The sequence below is a fragment of the Glycine max genome, chromosome 3 (genome assembly GCF_000004515.6).
Source record: "Glycine max cultivar Williams 82 chromosome 3, Glycine_max_v4.0, whole genome shotgun sequence".
Taxonomy (NCBI): domain Eukaryota; kingdom Viridiplantae; phylum Streptophyta; class Magnoliopsida; order Fabales; family Fabaceae; genus Glycine; species Glycine max.
In genome coordinates this window covers 26,155,830-26,170,161 of record NC_016090.4, presented here as the reverse complement: position 1 = coordinate 26,170,161, position 14,332 = coordinate 26,155,830, and the positions used below count along the sequence as shown (strand labels likewise).

At 41.2% G+C, this 14,332-nt stretch overlaps 1 non-coding gene and 1 pseudogene across 1 annotated transcript; one reads left to right on the top strand and one right to left on the bottom strand.

Moving 5' to 3' along the window:
- LOC106798312 (uncharacterized) overlaps nt 1-14,332 on the top strand; it is a 128,528-nt pseudogene that overhangs the window by 68,612 nt on the left and 45,584 nt on the right.
- Nucleotides 7,023-7,129, bottom strand: LOC113001260 (small nucleolar RNA R71). Its single transcript, XR_003266579.1, has one exon. It is a non-coding gene; the product is annotated as a small nucleolar RNA R71 (small nucleolar RNA).

Below are 14,332 nucleotides of genomic sequence, written 5' to 3'. Positions count from 1 at the left end.
GTCAAGGTAGTCATGTTGGTGCGCATGATTCGCACCCGTCTCCCGGCAGCGGTCCGGGCAAAATCCTGACCTGGTATGCATAGCAGCTGAGCGATGACCTCCTCATCAAATCCATCTGCCCGGTTCCTCCTCTGACCATATTCGCACTCCTGGCCCTCCTCCAATACTAGCGGGTATCCCAGGAATTGACTTAGGGCGTCTGCATCGAAAGGAATCCACTGGCCCCTTACCCATGATCGGAGGTCCCGTACACCCTCCTCTATAGGCCAAGCATTGGCGTAAAACTCGAGAACTATATCTGGATCAAACTTGGCCATGGGAGTGACGAGCGACGTCCAACGCCGGTGAGCTATCTCCTCCTGGAAATCCGTGTACTCGTCCTCCCTGAGATGGACGCGGCTCTCTTGGTGGAAGGACCATCCCTTGATGGCTTCAAAACGCTACAGGTGCTCAGCGCTCCTGAAACGATGGCTATCGAACTCGGGAGCGGCACTAGTCCCTGCGGCCGCGGCTTCCTTCCTAGATCTCTTCGAGGAAAGTTTCCTCGGAGCCATTTCCTGTGAAGACAGACAGTTGGAAAATTAGTCTACAAGAAAATTCTTATTTTAACACAAAAATGACATGCTAATCTTTCCAATTTAAAACGAACTCATGCACACATTTAATGTAACTCATTTATGAACATGCGTATGTGTAAAATATCCTACTATTTATGTCAACATACAAGGACATCCAACACATTCTAGTTACCACACATATATACATCTTTGAAAAGAATACGCATTCTCGTGCTCAAGGCCTTGTGTCAAAATTACACCTATTCACATCCTAAATATTTGCTATCAGAAACTACCTACACATATTTGAAGTATTTAACATACAAATTTTTGTTGTTTCACTCACATTATTTATATGCACATTGGAAAGCTAATTACGTCATGCACATACTTGCATTTGAAAAGGGAATTCCATGCCATCACATATTCATTTAGGAAGCGTCCTCAGGCCATTTTTGACATGGGCACATTTTCTAAAAGGCTCCTAATGCTACTTATCCTCAAATACGCATATGTTGAAAGGCATTTTTTGCTACTCATTCACACTTTGCAAGGAATTTTGTGCCATATATTCACATATATACACACACCATTGAAAGGTGTTTTCCATGCTACCCATATTCACACACATATACATACCATTGAAAGGTATTTCCTATGCTACCTAGATGCAAAGTATCCCTCATGGGGGCAGCCAAATTCTTAGTAAAAGCCCTCTCAAGCATGTCCTAATTTTCATGCTTTTCCACTTTCAAAACCAAAATTAGATTTTTAGACATAAGCCATGTTTCCTTGCATTGAAACTAAGAGCTTGGGTTCCTAAGCTTAGAATTGCATTTGGGCACCTATTTCGAATCCTCTATGTTGTCCCTATGCATATAAAACAGTCCCACAATCCCAATCTTACCAAACCATATTCATATGTCATTGGGGCATTTCACCGAGCACTTGGTGGGCGCATGTTTAGGCACAAATAGCAAGAGAATGGGGGCAATGTGGCATGTCCCATTGCTTCAGAATACAACATAGGCCTATGGCCATCCCCTACAACCCCTCAACTCTAACAAATCAAGCATGAAGACAACCCAAAACTGCCCCACAAATTTGAGCACATTCTCACAATTTAGAGCACCAAAAGATGAACAAAATGCACCAATGGAAAGCTAAAAACTCAAGGATTAAATACTTACTTGTTGGAGTGAGTAGGAATACCAGAAATGAAAGCAAAATGCAACCAAAGATGGCTTGGGGAAGCATAAACCGTGAGCTTTCTCTTTTTGAATGAGGGGGGGGGGGGAGTTTTTGGGTGAAGAAAATGTTCCCCTCCCTCATTTTTTATAATTTGGTGCAGGGGTTGCTCGCCCAGGCGAGCTAACCTGCCAATTTTTTATTTTATTTTTTTAGGGGAGACATAACCATGACCCCCTACAGGTTAGCGTTTGCCTACTCGAACCTACTTAAGTTAGATCAGGCATCAATTATTTATTTTTAACAAACAATAGTAATAATTACTACGAATTTAAAGGATACTGGGCTGCTTTGCAGCGACGTTTTCCGCTTGTCCAGCGCCGGGAAGGGACGACGATCTGTCGTCATGACCCTATCCTCCATTTGCATCCGTCCCTAAGTACCTGAAAGTAGGAAGCAACAATGCATGGCAAATCATGACAGAGTCGTCGTCTTACCTTGGTTGATTTCTGCCGTTTAACTTTATCTCGACTTCTGACCGTGGCCTAAGACGATTCTGCCCCTGTTGTCACAAAATATGCATGTGTATATGCATGCATGAATGTTTTCAATGCAATGATCTTCTTAGTGAAAACTGTTTAGGTTCAGTTTTAATTAAGCGCTTGGGGCACCCCATGAACTGAGCGAAAAGGGCTCAGGTTATTAAAAACTAACACAAGGTTTAAAACCAAAGTGAGGAATGAAGCCTCAACCCATGTTCTCTTCCTTTAAAGAAACGTGACGAGATAATTATAGCGGATGGGAATCCCGAGAGGAAACCAAGAAGAACAAAAAACTCAGAAATAAAAGAACACGCAGCGATTCCCTCAATTGCCCCAGACTTCAAGCGTAATATCGTTTAACGACATCGGAGTTCAAGGGCGAGGGTAGTTCCTCTCCATCCATGTTGGTGAGTACCAGAGCACCCCCAGAAAAAGCTCTTTTCACAACGAAAGGCCCTTCGTAATTCGGGGCCCACTTTCCTCGATTATCCTTAACAGCGTGGGATATCTTTTTCAACACAAGGTCCCCCTCGTTGAACTTGCGCGGGCGTACTTTCTTGTTGAACGCGTTCTTTATCCTTTGTTGATACAGGCGCCCATGGCTCATGGTCGTCAAACGCTTACCTTCAATAAGGTTGAGTCGGTCGTAGCGTGTTTGAGCCCACTCTGACTCTTCTAGACCTGATTCCGCTACTATCTTCTGGGAAGGGACCTCTACCTCAAATGGGAGTACCGTTTCCATCCCATAAACCAAGGAATATGGCGTTGCCCAAGTAGAAGTTCGTACCGAGGATCTATATCCGTGCAGGGCGAAAGGCAGCATCTCATGCCAATCTTTGTATGACACCGTCATCTTCTGAATAATCTTCTTAATATTTTTATTTGCAGCCTCTACAGCCCCATTCATCTTTGGTCGATAAGGGGTAGAGTTATGATTATGGATCTTGAAATCCCCGCACATCTCATGCATCAATTTGTTGTTCAGATTGGTGCCATTGTCAGTAATGATCTTCTTAGGGAGTCCGTATCGACAAATCAGTTCCCTCTTTATGAATCTGACCACCACATTTCTCGTGACATTGGTATAAGAGGCCGCTTCGACCAATTTGGTGAAGTAGTCTATCGCCACCAGAATGAAGCGATGACCATTCGAAGCTTTGGGTTCGATGGCCCCAATGACATCTATCCCCCACATGGAAAAAGGCCAAGGGGCGGACATAACATTCAGAGGATGTGGCGGAACATTGACATTGTCCGCGTATGCTTGACATTTATGACATTTTCTTACATGGGCGCAGCAATCGCTTTCCATAGTGAGCCACTAATAACCGGCTCTAAGGATCTTCCTAGCCATAGCATGCCCATTGGCATGTGTCCCAAATGAACCCCCGTGGATTTCCTCAATCATGTAGTTTGCCTCTTTGGCATCTACGCATCGTAGGAGGGTCATGTCGTGGTTTCGTTTGTACAAGATGGTACCACTCACAAAGAAACCAGTAGCCAATATCCTTAATGTTCTTTTATCATTGTCGGAAATCCCTGGTGGATATTCTTTGTTCTCAACGTATTGTTTGATGTTGAAGTACCACGGCTTCCCATCTCGCTCTTCCTCTATCGCACAACAATGTGTTGGCTTGCCCTGAGATCTGAATTCGATGTACGGAAGATCCCCGTGCGGGGCAAGTTGAAACATGGATGCCAGGGTAGCCAATGCATCGACCATTTGGTTCTCTTCCCGAGGTATGTGGTGGAAAGAAACGTCGTCAAAGAATTCGGTTAACTTCAAGATGTGAGTTTGATAGAGTATCCACTTCGGATCCCTAGTTTCCCATTCTCCTCTCAACTGGCGTATTACCAAAGCCGAGTCTCCATACACTTTGAGTAGCTTTACATCAAAATCAATGGCCGCTTGAATCTCAAGGGCACACGCTTCATATTCGGCCATATTGTTGGTACAATCGAAACCTAGCCTGGCCGAGAAAGGACTACACTGATCATCCGGGGATACAATGACTGCTCCCACTCCATGGCCCAAAGCATTAGATGCCCCATCGAAGCAAACAATCCATTTGTCTATGTCCTCGTGCGTCCGCTTCTCTTCGAACAGGGCCATGATGTCTTTGATGTGCCATCATTTTCTTCTATTTTCTAAACCCTTTTTGCACCATTTTAATTATTGATTGGTCTTAATTGTCAATTAATTAGGCAGTTTTATTATTTGGGCTCATTTAGCTAATTTGATGTTTTTAATCTAATTTCAGGAATTAATGAAACATTGGGCTTAATCCGGATTTTGGTTGTGGACTTGAAGAGGGCAAATAAAGCAGCGCTTACCTTAGTTAATTTCTAATTAGGAAATTTCGCAATTTTATTTTATGTTGTTCAGTGTTTATTTCGTTTTGGGCCAGAGTATTGTAATAGGGCCCAGTGACTCTGAGTGACTCTTTTTAAATAGCTGCCTTGGGATTCGTGCAGGGCATTCTATTCTGCTATGCTATTTTCATTATTCAGAGCTTTGGTTTTAGGTTTTCACGTTTTTCTGTGCCCTTGTTACAGTTTTCGTTCTTAATGCAAATTTCCGTTTTCTGCTTCTAATTACGGGTTCATTCTTGCTTCTTCTTCTACTTTCATTTACGTTTCTGTTCATTTACGTTCTTGTTCATTTACGTTTCTGCTTCATGTTTCATTTGCGTTTTCTGTTTGAATCCATGGAAGGCTAGATTTTCTGGTGTTGTTTCCTTTTGAGGACGAAGCCCAACTCTCTTTGAGGTTTCGTTTGTAATGTGGTTTCCTGGCAGTTTTCCCTTCACCAGTTATCCCAATTTCGTGAATATTAATCAGTGCACGCTTCGTGTTCGATTAATTGCCTCTGAGCCTAACTTGCGTTCATGCTTAATGGACGAAGGGCTAACTGGTGTATGTGGTGCCTAATCACGTATTGAAAACCCTAAGTTGATTTTCGCTTAGTAAATTGAAATAGGGTTGGATTAAGTGGTTGATTGTTAGGGACGAATTCTCCATAACCCAGGATAAGAGAGTGGCTTCTGAATTAGAGGAAACAACCTGTTTTTAATATTAGTAGTTTCGTATTCCATTTTATTTGTCTGCTCTTTAATTAACAAACAACCAAACCCCCCCCCCCCATCGTTACTGTTACTGCAAGTATATTATGAACATTTGGCTTGTCACTGCTCGTTGGGAAACGACCTAGGATCACTTCCTAGTTACTGCATTTTCATGTTTATTTGATTCGGGTACGGCCTCGATCAAATTTGGCGTCGTTGCCGGGGAGCAGTGTCCAAAGGTTCATAATAGCTAGCTAGTGCTGTATGTTTAATCCTTTCGTGTTTTATGTTTGATTGTTAGTATTGTGTTAGTATGTGTGTTAGTGTTGATTAGTGTCCTGGTATTTTGTTTAATGTGTGTTCTGTTTCAGTTTTACCATTAAGCGTTTCCCCTGTTTCAGTCTTGGGTGTTTTGCTGTGAAGATTGTGCTTGAAAACAGAGTAGTAGTAGAAATCAGCTTGCGGAAAAACAGAGTAGTAGTAGAAATCAATTAGAGACGGATTTTAGCGACCACCCATGCTGAATTAATTGGGATTTTTTGTTTTAGTAGCTAGGGTTGTTATTTTTGGCTGAATTTTTTGTGGTAACTTCTTTTAATCCATATTTTGTGGGAAAAATAGCTAGAGCCTTTAGTTTGGTCAGATTTGAAAGTTCCAAAAAACTAGCAAATTTTGTGTTTGTCAAAACTTCAAACGGCCATAACTTTTGCTCCGGTTATCAGAATCGCAATTATTATATATGCATTTGGGGTAGAAAAAAATTTCTACGCCGTGGCAGCCGGCCTATGGCCGGCTGAGGTCTCCATCGTCCAAAAAAAGCGATTCTGTCAAAAGTTTTTTATTTTTCAAGTTTTATTCACTTATTTTTCTTAACCTACCAATTTTAGCTTTCATCGTTAGACTTTGAATTTTTGTCTGAAATTTTTTGTGCTATCTTCTCATCATTTTATAAGGTTGCTCACAAAATTTCAAGTCATTTGGATATCATTTGAGGGTAGCTTTAGTTCAAACCTACACCTTTATTTACATGACAAGGCAACTAGTTGTGTGCATGCTGAATGTAGTGTATGACTAGAGGCAATCCATCTGACTTACAACCCTTTGATCCTGAGATAGATAGGACATTTCATAGATTATTTAGGCATCATTTTATACCTTTTGATCATTCTGAGCATTCCATAACTGGTGAATCTGTGCATTCTGTTATTGGTGATTTTGAACATCCTGATCTTGAGCATTATAATTTTGAGCATTCTGATTCTGAGCATTCTGATTTTGCACATTCTGAGAACATGGCACAACCTCCACCTCGTGAGAGGACTCTAAGGGAAATGGCTGCACCTGATTTCACCTATGAAAGCTTGTGCATCCAATACCCTGATGAGGATGTCCCATATGTTCTTAAGACTGGACTGATTCATTTGCTTCCAAAGTTTCATGGCCTTGCAGGTGAAGACCCGCACAAACATTTGAAAGAATTTCACATTGTCTGCTCCACCATGAAACCCCCAGATGTTCAAGAGGATCACATATTTCTGAAGGCTTTTCCTCATTCATTAGAGGGAGTGGCAAAGGACTGGCTGTATTACCTTGCTCCAAGGTCCATCACGAGCTGGGATGACCTTAAGAGAGTATTCTTAGAAAAAATTTTCCCTGCTTCCAGGACCACAGCCATCAGGAAGGATATCTCAGGTATTAGACAACTCAGTGGAGAGAGCCTGTATGAGTACTGGGAGAGATTTAAGAAACTATGTGCCAGTTGCCCCCACCATCAGATTTCAGAACAGCTTCTTCTCCAATATTTTTATGAAGGACTCAGTAATATGGAGAGAAGTATGATAGATGCTGCCAGTGGTGGAGCCCTTGGAGACATGACTCCTGCTGAAGCCAGAAATTTAATTGAGAAGATGGCCTCCAACTCCCAGCAGTTTAGCGCCAGAAATGATGCCATAGTCATTAGAGGAGTGCATGAGGTAGCTACAAACCCATCTGCATCATCTGAAACTAAGAAGCTTGAAGGCAAACTGGATGCGTTGGTCAACTTGGTAACCCAGCTGGCCTTGAATCAGAAATCTGTACCTATCGCAAGGGTTTGTGGTTTGTGCTCCTCTGCTGACCACCATACAGACCTTTGCCCTTCCATGCAGCAACCTGGAGCAATTGAGCAGCCTGAAGCTTATGCTGCAAATATTTACAATAGACCTCCTCAACCTCAGCAGCAAAATCAACCACAGCAGAGCAATTATGACCTTTCCAGCAACAGATACAACCCTGGATGGAGGAATCACCCTAACCTCAGATGGTCCAGCCCTCAGCAACAACAACAGCAGCCTGCTCCTTCCTTCCAAAATGCTGCTGGCCCAAGCAGACCATACATTCCTCCACCAATCCAACAACAGCAACAACCCCAGAAACAGCCAACAGTTGAGGCCCCTCCACAACCTTCCCTCGGAGAACTTGTGAGGCAAATGACTATGCAGAACATGCAGTTTCAGCAAGAGACCAGAGCCTCCATTCAGAGCTTAACCAATCAGATGGGACAATTAGCTACTCAATTGAATCAACAACAGTCCCAGAATTCTGACAAGCTGCCTTCTCAAGCTGTCCAAAACCCCAAAAATGTCAGTGCCATTACATTGAGGTCGGGAAAGTAGTGTCAAGGACCTCAACCCGTAGCACCTTCCTCATCTGCAAATGAACCTGCCAAACTTCACTCTATTCCAGAAAAAGGTGATGACAAAAATCTACCTAACAATTTCTGTGCAGGTGAATCTTCTTCCACAGGTAATTCTGATTTGCAGAAGCAGCACATTCCCCCTCTTCCATTCCCTCCAAGAGCAGTTTCCAACAAAAAAATGGAAGAGGCAGAGAAAGAGATCTTGGAAACGTTTAGAAAAGTAGAGGTAAACATACCTCTGTTGGATGCAATAAAGCAAATTCCAAGATATGCCAAATTCTTGAAGGAGATGTGCACTAATAAGCGGAAGCTTAAAGGAAGTGAACGAATTAGCATGGGCAGAAATGTCTCCGCATTGATTGGTAAATCTGTTCCTCAAATTCCTGAAAAATGCAAAGATCCAGGTACATTCAGCATACCTTGTATTATAGGGAATAGTAAGTTTGACAATGCCATGCTAGATTTAGGAGCCTCTGTTAGTGTTATGCCTCTGTCGATTTTTAATTCTCTATCTCTAGGTCCCTTGCAGTCAACTGATGTGGTAATTCATTTAGCTAATATAAGTGTTGCCTATCCTGTTGGTTTCATAGAAGATGTCTTAGTTAGAGTTGGTGAACTGATTTTCCCTGTTGATTTTTATATCTTGAATATGGAAGATGGATTTTCTCAAGGATCAGTTCCCATCATTCTAGGCAGACCCTTTATGAAAACTGCTAGAACTAAGATAGATGTTTATGCAGGCACACTGTCCATGGAGTTTGGTGATATAACTGTTCATTTTAATATTCTGGATGCTATGAAATACCCATCTGAAGATCTTTCTGTATTTCGTGCTGAAATAATTGACCATGTTGTTGATGAATACATGACTGATCTTTATTCTAATCTGCATGCCTCTCACTCTTCATGCATTGAGTCTGAAATTGTACTTGATCATATGTCTGAATTTGATGCTGAGAGTGAATCTGAGAGTGATATTGATTGCATGCCTGGTGGTGGTGTTTTACCTCTTGAGATTGATTTTATAGAGTCAGATAGGACTAACCATGTTTCAGGAAGTACACATACCTCTGACTTTCTTTATGAGGTAAAGGCTAAGAAACCATCTCCTTCTACCACTGTCCAGCCGACCACACCAGAATTGAAGCCTCTGCCATCAAATTTAAAATACGCTTACTTGGATGATAGCAAGAGTTTTCCAGTGATTATATCTGCCTCCCTTGCTGATGAGCAAGAGGAGAAGTTGTTGTCAGTTCTCAAGAAGCATAAGAAGGCTATAGGCTGGACCCTGACGGACATTCCTGGTATTAGCCCATCCACATGTATGCATCGAATAAATTTAGAGGATGGAGCTAAACCAGTAAGACAGCCACAGAGAAGACTCAACCCGGTGATTCTTGATGTAGCGAAGAAGGAGATAACCAAGCTTTTGCAAGCTGGAATCATTTATCCTATCTCCGACAGCCAATGGGTGAGTCCCGTCCAGGTAGTCCCGAAAAAGACTGGCCTCACAGTGATCAGAAATGAGAAGGAGGAGCTGATTCCTACTCGGGTGCAGAACAGTTGGAGAGTCTGCATTGACTATAGGAGGCTGAACCAGGTTACCAAAAAGGACCATTTTCCCCTGCCATTCATTGACCAGATGCTTGAACGCCTGGCAGGTAAATCCCACTACTGTTTCCTTGATGGTTTTTCTGGTTATATGCAAATTACTATTGCTCCTGAGGATCAAGAAAAGACCACATTCACCTGCCCCTTCGGCACTTTTGCTTATAGGAGGATGCCTTTCAGTCTGTGCAATGCCCCTGGTACCTTCCAGCGGTGCATGATTAGTATTTTCAGTGATTTTTTAGAAAATTGCATAGAGGTGTTTATGGATGATTTCACTGTATATGGATCCTCTTTTGATGGTTGTTTGAATAGTTTGGAAAAAGTTTTGAATAGATGCATTGAAACTAACCTTGTTCTAAATTTTGAAAAATGTCATTTTATGGTTGAGCAAGGTATAGTTTTAGGCCACATTATTTCCAATAAGGGCATTGAAGTAGATCCTGCAAAAATTTCTGTTATTTCACAATTGCCTTACCCCTCTTGTGTGCGAGAGGTGCGATCTTTTCTTGGTCATGCAGGATTCTACAGGCGCTTTATAAGGGATTTTAGCAAAGTAGCCCTTCCACTGTCCAACTTGTTGCAAAAGGAGGTGGAGTTTGACTTTAATGACAGATGCAAAGAGGCTTTTGATTGCCTCAAAAGAGCGTTGACTACCACCCCCATCATCCAGGCACCCGATTGGACAGCCCCTTTTGAGCTTATGTGTGATGCATCAAATTATGCATTGGGGGCTGTCCTTGCTCAGAAAATTGATAAATTGCCCAGGGTGATATATTATGCTTCTAGGACTTTAGATGCTGCCCAAGCAAATTATACTACTACTGAGAAAGAGCTTCTAGCCATAGTTTTTGCTCTTGAAAAATTTCGATCTTATTTGCTTGGTACTCGCATTATTGTTTATACTGACCATGCAGCTCTAAAGTACTTGTTGAAGAAGGCTGATTCTAAGCCTAGGATGATCCGATGGATGCTCTGGCTCCAAGAGTTTGACTTGGAGATCCGTGATAGGAGCGGAGCACAAAATCTAGTTGCTGATCATTTGAGTCGGATCGAACGTGTCTCTGATGCAGATTCACCTATTCGGGATGATTTCCCGGATGATCATTTGTATATATTGTATAGTATTTCTAACTCTCTTTCTACTCCCTGGTTTGCTAACATTGTCAATTATTTAGTTGCCTCTGTTTTTCCTCCCTTAGCATCTAAGGCCCAGAAAGATAAGATTAAAAGTGATGCTAAGCATTTTATTTGGGATGACCCCTACTTGTGGAAATTGTGCAGTGATCAGCTCATTAGACGGTGCATTCCAGATCATGAGACTGACTCAGTCCTGCAGTTCTGTCATTCTTCCGCACCGGGAGGTCATCTGGGTGTTCAAAGGACAGCTCGCAAAGTGCTTGATTCTGGTTTTTATTGGCCCACCATCTTTAAAGATGCGTGGAAGATCTGCAGCACTTGTGAGCAATGTCAGAGAGCAGAAAATACACTTACATGGCGACAACAAATGCCTCAGCAACCTATGCTATTCTGTGAGGTGTTTGATGTCTGGGGTATAGATTTCATGGGTCCTTTTCCTGTCTCTTTTGGTTATGTTTATATTCTCCTTGCAGTTGATTATGTTTCAAAATGGGTGGAAGCCAAGCCCACTAGAACTAATGATGCTAAAGTTGTCGCAGACTTTGTCAGGTCTAATCTGTTTTGCAGGTTTGGAGTACCTAAAGCAATTGTTAGTGATCAAGGAACCCATTTTTGCAACAGGACAATGCATGCCCTGCTTAAAAAGTACGGGGTGGTACACAGGGTATCCACACCATACCACCCCCAGACTAATGGACAGGCAGAAATTTCTAACAGGGAAATCAAGAGAATTCTAGAGAAGATTGTGCAGCCAAGCAGGAAAGATTGGAGTACCAGGCTTGATGATGCTTTCTGGGCACATCGGACTTCCTACAAAGCACCCATAGGAATGTCTCCTTATCGGGTTGTCTTTGGAAAGGCATGTCATCTTCCAGTGGAAATTGAGCACAAAGCATACTGGGCAGTGAAGACTTGCAACTTCTCTATGGATCAAGCTGGCGAGGAAAGGAAGTTGCAACTGAGTGAGTTAGATGAAATCCGCCTAGAAGCCTACGAGAATGCCAAGTTCTACAAAGAAAAGACCAAGAAGTTCCATGATAGCATGATAGTTAAAAAAAGACTTCATGGTTGGGCAAAAAGTGTTATTGTATAATTCTAGGCTTGGACTCATGAGTGGTAAGTTGAGGTCTAAGTGGATTGGTCCTTTTGTTGTTACTAATGTTTTTCCTTATGGTACAGTTGAGATCAAAAGCGACTCCACAAACAAGAGCTTCAAGGTCAATGGACATCGACTTAAGCCATTCCTCACGAACCCTTCTTTAGTGGACGTAGTGGTGGAAGAGACTTCCTTACTCCACCCTACTCTTCCTCCACCATGACTTAGGGAGTTTTTCTTTTCCTATCTCCTTCTTTGCTTTTATTACACTTGTCCGATTCTCTTTGATGATTTAATTGTTTTTAATCTTTTAATTGTGCTACATTGAGGACAATGTGTTGTTTAAGTATGGGGGGGAGTGTTCTTTGGTTTTGCTAGTTTTGTTGGTTTTGTTAATTTGTTAGTTGTGTTAATTTGTTAATGTTGTTAGTTTCGTCGGATTTTCAGTTTAATATTTTGGGTCAATTTCGTGTGCACGTACGACTTTGCATGTTTTTCTTTGAATTATAGGATATGTTCAAGAAATGGGTAATTGTTTTGAAAATAAAAGTTCTTGACATTTTGTGACTTGAAATCCTTGATTCTTCTCTACATGTCATGATAGTTTTGAAAGCTCAATTTGAAAGTGATGATTTTACCTTTGTGAGAATTTGAGCCATCCATCATTATAATCATTTGGTGTGTTTTGCCCCATTGATTGGTTGCACAATAGCCTTGGCTTGATTCTTGTTGATGCGTCCTAATTCACATGCATATTTGGAAATGATTAAGGCAATGTTGTTCTTATAAGCTTCTAGCCAAATGGACTTACCTTGAATTAATTCCTTTGATAGCCCTTTTGAGCCTTGTTTCCCTTTCCTTGTTTTGAAGCTCACTACAAGCCTTAAGTGAAAAACCATGATATTACCATATCCTTAAGGAATTTTGGAGCTTTGGAATTGTTTTGGGAATAAGTGTGGGGGGTTTTTGTTTCATTGGACAACTTGTTTTGTTGGCTATGCTTCATGATGTATTTTGGGCCATACTTGATGTACATTGTATATTGGTTAAATGTTGGACATGCTGAATGAAATGTTGTTTCTCAAAGGCTAAAGAGTAAAAAAAAAAAAAAAAAAATCAAAAAAAAAATTTGAAAAAAAAAAGAAAAAGAAAAGCAATAAAGTTGAGTGAATAAGATCTTAAATGGCACAAGAATGATGAAACTCTTGGTTCTACTCTTCATGTTTAATTTTTATCTTTACTTCTTTTTATTTTTTTTAATATGCACTTATTCCCCTTTGCTCCTCTATTCCTTTGGGATTTAGCCTCTTATTCCATATTTCTCCATACCTTGTCCTTGGCCCCATTACAACCTTAAAAGACCTTTTGATCCTCATGTGCTTGTGTTTATGGGTTGATTGTCAATTTTAGAATCTTGCCAAGTTTATGTGGTGTTTGCTTTCATGGGTGCTTTGAGGGTAAATAGTAGCCTAGACACTTGAGAGATAGAGTGTATATCTTGTGAGGCTTTATCACTTTTCATTCTTGAGCTGATTAACTATTTTTCCATGATTGGGTTGCTTGGATGATTTTCATGAATGTCTTGACTTTTTGGATCTCCTTATGTTAGATGTTACCCATTCCTTGCATTCCTTGATGTTCATTGAGAAATATGTGAATGTTTTTGTTTGTCTCCTTTTCATATCCTTGGATTTTGTTCTTTGTTTCATTTTGCCCAGGAGTGCAAAAGGCTAAGTATGGGGTGTTAGTGCTTAGCTCTACTGAGTTTTAAAAGATTGGCTAAGATTTTGTTAAAACATAAGCACTTAGACAATGAAGGAAAGCTGGAGTTGCTGCACATGATGTCCAACGTTATGTCAAAGAATAAGATCGGGCTGCACAATGCACAAGGCAAAATGAAATGTCAAATGAAGAATTGAAGCTGCAGGATTCACGATGTCGGATACAATGTCCAGGACATCCTGCCCGAGAATACTGGAGTTGCTGTACAATGCAAGATAAAAGTCAAGTAGTGAAGCTGCAGGATCCACGATGTCGGATACGATGTCCTGACATCCGGCTCGATAATACTGGACATATAATTCTGTTATATCTTTAACAGATTATTGTGCAGTTGGCAAGAGATAAGAAGATCTATCTTTAGGAACGAATTAAAAGATAATTAAAGTTCGAATTTCAAAGTAGAAGAGTTCGTTCAGGGATTAAAGATTAAAGATAAAAACTAAAAGATCAAACTGCATCTTTTAGATCTTTAAGTGCAGATTTTCAAGAAGAATGATAGATCTCATCCAGCACAAGATGTTGCAGCCCAGATAAGCACACTGCTATATAACCATGGAGGCTGCACGAGTTTTGTACCAAGTCCGGGATTGAAGAGTTATTTTGTGAGTTTTAGGACTTGAGTGTTTTGTGAGCCACCTTGATGTTACTCTAACATCAAGTGTTGGACCTGAGTGTGT